Source organism: Hetaerina americana, unplaced genomic scaffold (assembly GCF_022747635.1).
Source record: "Hetaerina americana unplaced genomic scaffold, ioHetAmer1.1.p SCAF_8, whole genome shotgun sequence".
Classification (NCBI taxonomy): Eukaryota; Metazoa; Arthropoda; class Insecta; order Odonata; family Calopterygidae; genus Hetaerina; species Hetaerina americana.
The window spans coordinates 43,865,282-43,879,332 of record NW_027287427.1 but is presented as its reverse complement, the minus strand read 5'-3'; the positions used below and the strand labels follow the sequence as shown (position 1 = coordinate 43,879,332).

Sequence of the window (14,051 nt, the reverse complement as noted above, 5' to 3'; positions counted from 1 at the left end):
ATCAGTTGTTACAGAATTAACTCTTCATGGCGAAAGGAAGAAACGAATGGGAGTATTTCATCGTAGGATAAGCTCTAGGATGTATTTGAATCGTGCTCGAGACACGGACAACATCATTTGGCATGGCGCCACAAATTTGTAGCTGATAGTTATGACGTAATAGATTTTCATCTTTTCTTTATTGTAGTTTATAACGTTATTCATCATTAAACAAAATAGTCTCCATTTTGAGCAATAAATTTAAACTACAGCAAGCGGATGTGGTTTCATGCATATATTTTTAAATTAGCGATCTGATTACTAAATAATTTATCACTTGCGATGCCATTGCTTCGACGCGTAGTGATACGACCTGTTAAAGAAGGGGTGCAATACGTCTGTGTATCACAATGTTGATAGCAATTATAATTTGGCAAGAAAGTTTTCCGTCATAAACACGCTAATTGTTTACTGTCCATGGACGTATTTGAGACTGTTCTTTTCCTAATTTCAAGGAGAAGATGCGAGATTGAGCCTATTTTATGAGAAGTGTTAACTGTTCTTCGAAGTTTGTAAAATCAAGATTCAATTTTAGTAACAGAGTTTTTTAATTGTGTGCCTACTTTTAAACATTTGATCAAAGGTTAACGCAGACGTTTACATTGGCGTTCCAACCGAAAATAATTATGAGTGAAACGGATGGTCGTGACCTAAATTAAAAGTGAGTACCATGCAGCATTCCTTCTGCTCTTGATTTTATTTACGGTTTTATTGTGGTTTTGTTATACATTTATGGGGAAAACCATTTGTTTCTGAAAGTCAACCAGCAGTGTGTATTTGACCTCGTAGTTGAACGTGAATAGCCATTAATCGGGCGAAATTGTTCGATCCTATTTTTAGTATGTGACAAATTAACACGGATCGTATTACACATAATGTGCACAATCGGGGAAGGAAAACTTGAATTTCTTCGATTCATGTGTTTGCCAATGCTATATCTTTAAGTCCGTTGGCCCCGGTTGTTTGTGATCTTGGTGGTCGGTTTCCAATTTAAATCGAGCTCAAGTTGCTCAGATTCGTTACCTTGCTCTTAACACCTCTTGTTTGTTGGTTTTTCACACCACTATTTGAAATTAACTTCAACATTTATGTCAAAGTAATTTCTATGAGGTAATATGAAAGAAAATTAAGTTCATGATTGGGTGTCAGTTCTTAAGTTATGGAGCTCTGTACAGTCTGTTATTTTACAGAATTGTAATATTTTTTTGGTTGTACGGATTTTAGTTAAACATTGTATACAACTAGACAATACGGTGTCTTCTTTTAAAATAACCTGATGTTTGATTTACTCATTTGTTATTTTTGTATTTTATTAACTAGTTATTATTGTTTCTGCTGTTGAATTATTGTTCATGTTCATAATCTTGGCGGAAATATGTTTAAAAATGGATAGTCGGTCCATGAGTCAACAGTGTCGTAGCGACTTAGCAGTTTTTTACCTAACAAACCTAAATTGAAAATAAGCCACACAATAATGTGATGATGAGAAACGTTCGTTTGGTAAAATGTTTGCTCGACCTCCTAATGGCACAGTTTATCTGGGATATCTCTATTATTTCTTGACATCCCCAAAGACTTCGTTTAAATTTTCTTCAAACAGAATACCATTTTGCCATTTTATCGATACTGCAGAAATACTATTTTCAAAGTTGTAATTAAATTTATGGGCAAATATTTTTAGGATGACGAAGAAAATCTATGCACTGATAAAGTTTGCAATGTAAATGTGAACAGTTATAATTTGGCCCACATGTAGGGCAGTTAGTGCAGCCAAAAATCAAGATTGATTATCTCTGGGTTATGAAAAGGGCTTTGCTCAGAAAAAAAATCAAATTTGTCGAGTAAGGGTTGCTTATTCACCAGTGTATGAATTAAGAATTCACAATAAATACATTCATTGGAATCTCTCAGAAGTTGGTCCTAAAGTGATAAAATTTTCAATTGGTGGTAGTTTTGCTGGCTCATCTTCCTGTGACAAGAGAAAAAACTCAGAATGAATGATTCCTCAATTGTTTATGTAAAATGAATGAGAAGGCAAGGTTGGCCGGGGAAAATAATTGGCATTTTGAATTAAACTAAGGAAGGTGTGAAGTGTGCAGAGCTAAAGAATAAATGAATAACATATGGGGTTTAAGGATATTTTGTGTCATGTTAGTTAGGGCTTATGAGCACAGTGGTGTGTAGTGCCAGGGTCTATCATGAGCCTACCCTAGGAAGAGGTAGACTACTACCGCTGACAAATAACAGTTATTTGATTCTGGGTAAACTATTGAAAGGGTAAGATATAAAGAGACATGGAAAATGTAGAATTACCGCTCATTAAGCATCAGCACAAGAAATTAGACAAAGTTAGTTTGCCTTTGAAAGAAATGATGCCACTGGACTATCTTAGCATGAGGAGTTTTCAGTCTTTTTAATTTTGCCCCTTGAAGTTGAGATTTTGGCTCCGGGTATTTTAATCAGTCGCGGTTGTCTCCTTCAAAGAATTATTGGAAAAGTTACTGATTTCCACTCGTTTCCCCATTGTTACTTGTTCAGTAAGTACTCAGCAAAAATTGTCTTGGTATCCTCTTAAGTCCTACTGCATTGCTTTATTTGGGCATATTGGTTACACATTAAGAAGGATCATTAATTCAAGGTATCACATTTACCAACCTTTTAAATTACACAATGACATGTTAGGAGAATTATGTACTGTCATGTTAAATTCTATTTGTTGATCAAACGGTAATCCTTTCCCTCGTTTTTCATATGTGATCTCATAACAATCGGCCACATGTCTATAGGTTAGTAAGTGGAGTGTCTCAAATGTAGTAGCTATCCTCTTTTTCCTTCTCTTGCTTTTTTCATAAGTCATTTTGTGTACTCACATTTCTAAACAAAGCTTTCTGTGGTTTTTATGTACTTTTACAAAGTGCTTCCTTTTGAACTCTTCTTTTGTAGCACCTCAATCGTAATGATATGATTGTTGTTGAATTACATCTTATGCTCATAGTCTACTGCTTTTTTTTATTAGTATTAGACTATTTTGATTGAGTTTAAGAGTAAGTGCCGTCTGACATAAAATTGGCCCTTAGTTGGGGTTACCTTACATGGTTTGATCCTCTTAATTTTCAGCACACTTAATCATGCCCCTCATAAGATAGGAAAGGTTGCCTTTTGTCTTTGTTGTTGATTTAATGAAAAATTAGTTGGTTTCTATCTGAATTATTTTTTTGAGATGATGTTCACAATTAATGTGTTTGAGAGCTCATTTGGTGCAATCTTGGACATGGAGTATATTGCATTGGGATCCGTCTTAGAAAAGGCTGATTCAGAAATTGCCAAATCTTTTGGCAAGCGGAAAGAAATACAATCTTCTAATGAACTCCTTTCCATATTTCTCATGATTGGAGTCTAAACACCATCCTTTGTCCAGCGCCATTGTAACCTATACAACTTGATTAGTTTTAGATTTAATAGCTGTAGTTATACTGACACTTAACAGCTGGGTGGCGGTGATATTTCAAATCGACAAGTTTAAAAATTCTACCGAATGTCAGTTTTCATGTAGGTGTTCATTCTTCTTAGACTGATGGTATTGCCATAAAGTGTGAACAGCATTGCAATTCCTGGCTTTATATCATTAGAAATTTCAGCAAACAACTCACGACACCATTATGACACTTTGGCCCAAGAAAAATCCAGGCCCATCCTTTCCCAGTTTCGATGGTTCCTCCTAGTTCAGGTTCATTTCACATTTTTTTTTGCATCATAATGAGTCTTCTGTTTTGAAGTATCAAAACATTGGCATGTGTGCACCCATTTAACTAAACATTTACTTGATTATTGGCGTGGGATATTGTTACAACATCATAAATGTGAGAATAGTTGGTGAATATTATAAATGTTGTCCTTCTATTACTTCACATGTATGCAATTATCTTGGTTGCTGACTGGTAATTAGGAAGCTGTGCAATGTGATATTTTCCCATGCAACTGCCTTAAGGTTGCGATGGTTGAATTTACCAAAGCTTATGTGACAAATTATGATATTGAAAAAGCAGCATTGAAGGCATTGTGTGAAGAAATGTTTTCAATATTTCTAAGGTCCAAAAGGTCATAGCGACATATGAATGCTGCCATGATAAAGTTTATGTATGATTATACTTAATGGGAGAAATATGGGTTTTAGGTTATGAAAATTTTGCGTTCATGTTAAAAGTCATTCCATAAAGAGAAACATATTATTCTAGTTTTCCATCCCACCATCTCGTTGATGATAACAGTTGAGAGACATTGTTTGTTCAGTTGTGTCCAATGGTTTATTTTATTCATATTCAAATATGTTCTGTCCGCATCCCTGTCTTAGCTTTTATTTGTTCAATGGGAGAAACGTCTTTTATCTGGCCATCCAAATCCAGCCTTCGTATGGCCTTGTACAGCGAATGAGTGGGTGTAGAGAATGCATATTTTGTGTGCACATTTTGAGGTGTCATCCTGTTGCACCTTCTTCCCATAAAAGAAGTTAACAGCTTCGTTCAGAGTTTAAAAAAAATATAAACTTCACTAAATGGTTTTTGTTGTTCATGGAATAGTTAACTTTATGACATCCCTAAGAAACAGTGTTTGCCCCAATAAAGGCATGTCATTTAGTCTGCTACATTGCACAACACACTCTTGAACATTTTCATTTTGGTTTTGGCTACAATGTATGGGTTTTCTGCTTTAATATAGCCCACTGTGGAGTCCTTTGAATTATTTTTCACATGTGTTCAAAGCTAGTCTTCTTTTCTAGCAGTGGAAAATGAAACTCCAGTTTCTGATGTTTAGGGACCTCTGGAATTTTTCTATTCACAATACCTCGTCCAGTTTTGAGATTCAACTTTGTTTTCATTTAATGTGCTAGCTGCATTTATAGTATCTGCAAATTCCAAGAAACTGCGGGAGATGCCGTGGCAGTAACTTTTTGAGGCAGTCATCCACTAATCTACATTACAATGTAGTAATTTAAGAGTGTAAAAATCATTTGCCTTGACTGGGATCCAAACGTTCAAGGTGAATGATTGTTATATCTGAAGTTGTTGCATTGTGATAGTATGTGTAGTTGAAATTTGACTTTTTTAGTTTGAAAGGGTTCGATTGACTGCAGTGAAAGTCAAGTAAAGATGTGTTCATTCAGATTGTGGTGGGATTCATTCATGTGTTTCTATTTGCAATTAACATTTCCATAGGATCTCTGAGATTTTCCCAGATAGTATAAAAGTATTCTGCATATGTCCATGAGCTAAACTTGATTACTAGATGTGACATCAGAAATTTCACCTAAATAATGGAAAAATGTTTTTAGGCTCATGAGCACTCATTGTTGAAATGTTCTGAAGCATGATTTCCTGAAGGGTCATAGAGATTTTAAATCACACCATAAACGTCATCCACACTTTCATGTTTTCAAGTGAAGTGACAAGGGATGACATATTGTTAATAATAATTTTGTTTCCTAGTTCCTTCGAGGTGGAACAGTTCACCCATCTCAGAAGTATTTTCGACCAAAGATGGTCAAAGTGGTAGGGGACACAGGGAATAAAATTGTATTAGGCAAGTAAAATTTTCACAAGGAAGAGAGAATTGACGACAGGGTCATTGAGTGAGGGCGTTAAAAAAAGGCTTGTCAAAACTTTGACTGGAGCATGGTTTTAATGCAGTGCAGAAACATGAACATTGAAGCAAGGTGATAGATGTAATTTGTAGGCTTTTGAAATTTGGCTGTTGAGAAGGATGTGAAGGGATGAAATGGACAGAAAGGAAAACAATTAAGTGCTAGGTATAATGGGGGAGAAGGGTTTTTGGGAGGAATCAAAAGGAGGAAGGAAATATGGATGTTGAGTGTTTGATTGGGAATGTTGATGTTGAAAACTGTGATGGAGAGGAGAATGCTAGGTAAACGAGGAAGGGGTAGGAATAGGATATGTTGGACGGAATGAAGGGAGGAAGTAAATGGGTATGAAGAGGGAAGTATGCAAAATTGCAGATGGAATTTTGTAGTGGACAATTGTAATATCAGATGTCAGGTTGTGTTCTCTGGGAAATGCAAGGGAATCATCATTGTACCTTTGTGTAGCCTGTGTTCATCCAAAACCTGCAGTAACTGATAAATTACCAATGATAAATTGCTGTGATTACTGAGTTCATCTTGTTATTAATTTTATGGCAAAAAACCATTTGATATATTAGCTGCATTGAAGTAGGATTTATTGTTGTGCAGTGTGTCACATTGTGTCCACTTTGAAAGGTGGAAGTGGTTAACCAGCGTGTCTGTGAAAAGCCTACCTTAACCAATAGGCTACCATTAGTAAATAAAAATGCCCTGATTGAGTTCCAAACCGACAACCATTAACGAGAACCATGTTGATCACCTGACAGGCCTGATTGGCAATGCATTTCTCTGAATTCCCTTAACCTAAAGCTTAATGATTGTTGGGATAATCCCTTCTCCAGAACTATGACATGGCACCTCCAATACAGTAGTACTAGTACCCATCTAAGCAATTATTCTAAGCATTATTGTTTTCATGTCGTAACCAGTGAATTATCATGGGGCTATTTGTTTAAAAAATTACTTGATCTATTTGCGAGTTTTTCAAGCACTCCCTCATGACCTAAGCTTATTTTTTCCAATTTTATACTTTCCATGTAATTCCTTGCTCATACCACATTGTGTTTTATGTTACAGCATGAAATATTTCACTACCCCTCAGTATCCCCTTTTTTCATTTTTTTCCCTTCCCATTTCCCGAACGTCCACTCCTTCATACCAGGGTTGTAAATTTGTTCTTTTTGGGTGGTAGTTGATGGGGAATGGTTTGACTGTATCTTGCCTCTCTAGGATTTTCGAATCGGATCTAGAATCTTACATTGGTTGATTTTTTTTAATCCTTTGAAATTTTATTAAATTGCATTTGTTTTTATAAATTATTAAGGTTCTGTGCTTTCATTCTCCAATTGCTGATATCAGAATCATGTGGTCACCTAATGCTGAAAAGGCATGTATTGTGAAAGTTTTGAGAAAGAAGTTATTTTTCTCAATAGATATTTTCATTACATACATTTTACATAATTAGTTATGAGCAAACCTGAGGTTGTTTTGGGCTGTTTCTCTTCACATCTTTCATCTGATAACGTTGTCATCATTTCATGTTTACTTATGTTTCTATATATTTTTATGAAATCAATCAAGTCAGGATTTATGAGAACATGCCGGGTGTAATTCATATATGGAAAAAATAATTTGTTTGCAAGCATCTGTGGGTATTAGGATATGTCCATTAATATGCTTGCGTTATTAACTCAGGGCTAATGCATCCGAAGACAAGAGTTGACGTTTTCTGGAACTAACAAATGTGTCGATGAACCTCATTAAAAATGCGACGCCCACCCCACCACTAGATGTCCCGAGTTCGGTGCTGAAAATCATCAACTTTTCTTCTTCTCCATCGTGGGGCGATTTCAGATGTCGCTTCCGGCACTAGCCCATGTGGTATTATTATTATTATTATTATTGCTAATATACCGGTTAAGGTAGGTTTTGGATGGACGCAAGCTACCAAACGGTACAGCGATAGTTCCATTGTCTCTCTAGCAAAAAATAACCTGGTATCCAACATTACTATACGAGCTCGTAAACTCCTCTTCAATTCTGAATACTTCCCTCCTTCCTTCATTCCGTCCCACATCCCTATCCCATCCTATCCCTTCCTCATTTGTCTAACGTTCTCTCCTCTGTCGCAGTCTTCAACATCTTATTACCATTACAATTCAAAAATTTCAAAGTGTAACAGTCATTCACCTTGAACGGAATGAATCTTTCTTCGAAACCCACTGCCTTTCAAAATGCTGTGCATCCAACTCTCCTGCCTCTTTATGATTTCTCCCGACAATCTTCTGTCACTCACCACCATATCTAGCGAATTCCTCGTTTGTTTGCCTTTCGGTCCACTTCACCTTTCCCATCCTTCTCCATACCCACATCACAAAATCTCTGCCTATCAATCTGCTCCATCGACTATTTTTCTGCGCTTTATAAAGCCACATTCCAGATCAAATTTTGACGAGCCTTTTCTTAACATCCTTAATCAACGTCCCTGCCATAAAATCTCTCCTCCATGTGCAAGGCTATCTGCCAACACAAATCATCTTCTTTTGCCCTTGCTACTCCGACCATTTTGGTCTAAAACACTTCCGAGATACGTAAAATGTTCTACCTGCTCTAGTTTTTACCCTCCTATTTTGATTTTAAGCTTAGCCTTTCGCTTTCTGGAAAACCACTTAACCCTTGTGTATTTATGTTGATTCTCATCCCATGTCTATCGTACTGAATTACAAATTCTCTCAGCAATGCTTGCAACTCCTTGGATGACTGTTAAACTAGAGCTTGGTCATCAGCAAACCTATTTGATTTTATGGATTTCCCGCCGACTTTTATTCCTATATCCAGTTATGTCCATGCCTCCTTCACCGTCTCCTCCACATATACGTTGAACATGACAGGTGATAATGGACACCCCTGTCTCTTCCTTACACTGCCTATTTGGAATCTCTATCCACCGTCGTATTACTTAAGTGCGATATACTTCCGAAGTTAAGGAAAAATTGGCACAATATCTGGATATTTATTCCGAAGTATAGGACTGTAGCAGTAAATTCAACCGTAACCATAAAAAAATCTTTCCTTGGTATGTTCTCACGCCCTTAATACTTGTTACGAGATGAGTGCGGAGTAGTCAAGACAAATGCCAACGAGATAATTTGGGTAGAAAACAATGGGAAATATATCATTTAATTATGTGGTTTAATCAGCGATGTAGGGACTCGCATGTGGAAATCCAAATTAATCGGAGCCATAATGTCGATATGTTCTGGTTTTTTTTAATGCTCCTCAAAATAAGGCGCCTCAGGTGCCTTTTTAATGCGTCCCGCCGTTAATTTGGTTCTGTACCCATAAAGGCAAAGGAGGAATACGGCTGGAATACTTTTCATGCCTGCATTCGGGCAATCAGTTGAGTAGCAATGGCTCTGTACTCGTACGTATCATCCATATTTCATCCATAGACAGCTAGTATTCCATCTGAACGGAATGAAAGAATTCCTCTGCATCTTACTATACCCACCACAGCATTCCGGCAATGGTATGCATTTAATGCGAAAACTTTCTCTTTATGTTAGACATCCCATCCTCTCAATACCTCCGTGATCTTCGCTTACGATTGATTAAAATTTTCCCTACAATTATTATATCGAATTTTTCTCGGTTCAATGTAAATAAATTTCATAGTTCCTGGCTCGTATGCATTCAGGATCAACGGGGACTTAAAGATCTGCGAAATGGCGACTTATCAGCACACCATCAATATTTTTTTTCAAATAGACCGAACCGGTGTGGGTAAATTTAAATAAATGGCGTATTGAGAGATGGAAATTATCGTTGATGGGCCATTTAGATGATGTAATCGATAGGATGGTACGGTCGATATATGTAGAGATATAACGTATCAAACATATTAGAGGAACTAGGATGGGAGTCACTCACAGAGCAAAGGTTAAATTGGAGATTGAAGCTCTTGCATGAATTGGAAGGAGGTCTCGTTAGCAGTGATATTTTAAATGTATTTTAACCCCGTCTTACTACGTTATGAGAGATCATGCTAGTGAAATTAGAGAGATTAAGTGTAGAACAGATAGATTTAAGATGTCATTTTTTCCTCGAATGATAGGGGATCATAATAACATTGTTCTACTGCGGTAGGGTCATGTTCGGGTAAAACAATTCTGTTGTGTATTCATCCCCTGCCACACACCCTGGCAGTGGCTTGCAGGGTGTATATAAATATATAAATAAAAATAAAAAAGTCTCTCGCGTTCCAGCTCAGGAGCTTTACAATGTGTATTCTGTCCGCGATACCAGGAAAACCCAGGTTGGTTTGCTTCGAAGTTTTTTTGTCGGGGACGCCGCGATGGGGTAGCCATCCACTGCGTTTTTAAGTGGTTAATTTTGGCCCCCCGTCAGCGGCGTTCGTTCTTTGAGGTTTCACCGCTATGGCTTCCGGTAATAGATGCCCAATTCGATCGTTTTTTGTTGATAAGACCTCGGCATTGGGGGATTGGCTGAATGCAAACATCATAAAATACACTGTATGGACCGCAGTGCTCACGCATTACTGCAAACTAAATAGAGGGAATTTGTCTGTTTCTGTAGGATTAGCACAAAATTTCATTCTTTTTGGCCCCGGCGGTAGAAGTTTACTTACTGAGGGAATTGGCGATGTTCTACTGGATCCCGGAAGTGGGTTGGATGTTTGGACCACGGCATGTCTTTCGTTATAATCACTCCCGTGCCATTTATGCGGGGTCAACGAACTTATCATCGTGTGGACACTGGGAAATACCTCTATTGCGAGGAGTGGATCAGTTTGAGATTTTGACCCATTGGCCTTGTGGTTCGTTATGTTTTAGTCAAGGGAAGATTGGATTTTGATGCCGATCGAACGGCATCGAGTTCTCCCGCAAAGAAACTGGATATAAATTCCTCATTTGTGGTCTGACTTCCATAAATATTGAAATGGGTAAGCCATACCTGTAGTCTATGAAGTTAGTCCTCTTCGTCCGTAGGTTCTGCAATTCACAGAACGTGACAGCAGGCATCGTTCTACTGCAGCCGCTCGAAGGATATAAATGTTTTGAACGCAGATACGGGATTATTTTGAGTTTTTAACTCCTCAGCGGGGTTTCTTCTCCCCTGTGTGAGCCCCGGCTTGTGTCGTATTGTCGTGGCAGAGGGTTGGACTCGTTGGATTTTACTCAGTCTTATAATTTATTGCGCCAGTAAGGCAATATTTTAGTTCAAAATTCTTTGAACACCCGCTAGGTATAGCGTATTAAGGTTATAAAACTGTCCCCTGTGAGGATTTTGGTGAATTCAACGTCACTAGGTTAATGAACCAGGATACGTAGTCGGTGCGTGTATTGAAAATCCCTACGAAATATCAATTCAACCGGACGAAATATGTTTGCGTCCGTAACAGCCTCCCCAATCGCAAAATTGTTTCGATCAAATATATATATATATATATATATATATATATATATATATATATATATATATATATATATATATATATATATATATTTTTTTTTTTTTTAAGGTAATCTACCGGTTAAGGTAGGTTTTTGGATGGGCACAACTACCAAACAAATATTTTATTACTCCTAACAAAACACAAAATCCATCATCCTACTCTATATCAGGTCCCTCTTCATCTCTGAGTACTTTCTTCCTCCCTTCATCCCGTCCAGCATCCCTATCCTGTTCCTTCCCTTTCCTCTTTTGCCCAACATTCTACCCTCTATCACAGTCTTCAACATCCCACTGCCGGTCAACACCCCCTTCATCCACTTTTCCTGCCTCCATAGGATTGCTCCCAACAAACCCCTCTCTTCGCCCACCATACCAAGTACTTCCTCATTTGTTTTCTTCTCTGTCCATTTCACCTTCTCCATTCCTCTCCACACCCACATTTCAAAAGCCTCCAATCTACGTCTATCCTCCTGCTTCAACGACCACGTTTCCGCACCGTACATAGCTACGCTCCATATCAAAGTTTTTACGAGTCTTTTCTTAACATCCTTACTCAAAGTCCCCGTCATCAACTCCCTCCTCCTTGTGAAAGCCTCTTTGCCTAGCGCAATTCTTCTCCTTACGTCCCTACTACTTTGACCGTGTTGGTCCAAAACACTACCGAGATACGTAAACTGTTCTACCTGCTCTAGTTTTTGCCCTCCTATTTTAATGTTAAGCTTGGCCTTTTTCTTTCTAGAAAATCGCATGACCTTTGTTTTATTAATATTGATTCTCATCCCATACCTGTCGCACTGAATTTCCAATTCACTCAGCAATGCTTGCAGCCCCTTGGCTGACTGACAAACTAAAGCCTGGTCATCAGCAAACCTAACTGATTTTACGAATTCCCCGCCCACTTTCATTCCTACCTCGAGTTCTTCCCATGCCTCTTTAATCATTTCCTCTGCACACAGGTTGAACAGCAACGGTGATAATGGGCAACCCTGCCTTACACCCCTTCCTAACACTGCCCATCCTGACTCCCCGTTTCCCACCCGCACCTGAGCAGTCTGAGACATATACAGGTTGCGGATTAGCCTCCTTTCCCTCCAATCTATTCCTATTTTCTGCAATATACTCATTAGTTTTTCCCAATTCACTCTATAAAACGCTTTTTCGAAATCTACGAAACAGGCAAATACCTCCTGGTTGTGTCCTATATTCCTCTCGATTAATAATCTCATTACTGCAATGGCATCACGCGTACCTCTCCCCTTCCTAAACCCTAACTGATCATCCCCTAAGTAATCATTTGCCCTATTCTCTATCCTTTTGTTTATGATCCTGAGAACAACTTTAGCTGCGTGAGATATCAAACTAATTGTCCTATAGTCCTCACATGACGTGGCCTTTACTTTTTTCGGAATAGGAACTAAAACTGATCTCACAAAGTCTTCCGGCCAGATTTCCTCCTCATAAATACTACGGATCAGCCCATATAGCCTCTTCCTCCCACATTTTCCTAAGCACTTTAAAAGTTCCACGGGAATGTTATCTACCCCCACGTATATATATATATATATATATATATATATATATATATATATATATATATATATATATATATGCCCCGTAAGCCACCGCCAGGGTGTGTGGCAGGGGGTAATTACTCACAAGAATTATTTTACCCGAACATGGCCCTACCGCGATCGAACAATGATCCCACATTTTCCTAAGCACTTTAAAAGTTCCACGGGAATGTTATCTACCCCCACGTATATATATATATATATATATATATATATATATATATATATATATATATATATATATATATGCCCCGTAAGCCACCGCCAGGGTGTGTGGCAGGGGGTAATTATTCACAAGAATTATTTTACCCGAACATGGCCCTACCGCGATCGAACAATGTTAGTATGATCCCCTATCGTTCGTGGAAAACATGACAGCTTAAATATGTCTGTTCTACACTTAATCTCTCTAATTTTATCAGGATGATCTCTCCCACCGTAGCACGATGGGGACAGCAATGCACCCTCAACATCACCGCCAAAGAGACCCCTTCCAATTAATTAATTTATTAATTAAATAAATGAATTCGAAGGAGGTCTCCCCAGCAGTGATGTTGGAAATGCATCACCACCCCCGTCGCACTACGGTAGGAGAGATCATTTTCTGCATGCATCAAAGTCGCAGAATATCAGCACCCTATTCAAAGCACAGGCGTAGATACAATTATTGGGCGATCCACTGATGCTCTCGACGGTGAAACCCTCCCAAAATCCCCCTCCATTCACAGAAATGACCGAGCAAATAGAATCGGGGGTGGTGTCCCTACTGCCGTTAAAACTTCTCACGTCGGCAGGGCTGAGATAATTCCGGGCAATGGCTCGGAAAGGGTTTGGTGCTCAATTAAAAGTCGTCAATCCGAAAGAATTTTATGTATCCACATCCCACTGACCGCCAGTCGGCAGAGACAGTTCAACACTAGTACTAGATCAGCAAATCAAAGGCTCTCCATCCCAACACAATGATCACGACGCTACAATCGGTGGAGACTCCTATGTCCCATCCATTGATAGGAGCGCGCAGTATCAAAACGGGGGGCAAACACAAAGACATCCGCGAATCGCTATTGAATTCCTTTACGTTGAACTCACTGAACCTACCCGTCACTTCACCAACTTGGGGCGACAATATTCTTGACCTGTTAGCAACGAACATTCCCGAAAAAGTCCCAGCTATAGACACTATAAAAGAAATCAGTGACTACAGGGCAGCAAATGCCAAGGCCCCGCTTCATGGGGTCCGAAACAAGAAGCCCAAAAGGAAAAATTTACCTGCTTATAGAAGGGGACCACAATGTCCCCAGAGTGCGCGCCCCAGTATCAACAAGTCCCAA

The 14,051-nt window shown here is 38.5% G+C and overlaps 1 long non-coding RNA gene across 1 annotated transcript in view; it reads left to right on the top strand.

Moving 5' to 3' along the window:
• Positions 1 to 367: 367 nt before the first annotated feature.
• Positions 368 to 14,051, top strand: part of LOC139697970 (uncharacterized) — a 251,866-nt gene continuing 238,182 nt past the window's right edge. Inside the window, exon 1 of the long non-coding RNA XR_011702837.1 lies at positions 368 to 700. This is a non-coding gene — a long non-coding RNA (uncharacterized lncRNA). The remainder of the gene's footprint in view (positions 701 to 14,051) is intronic.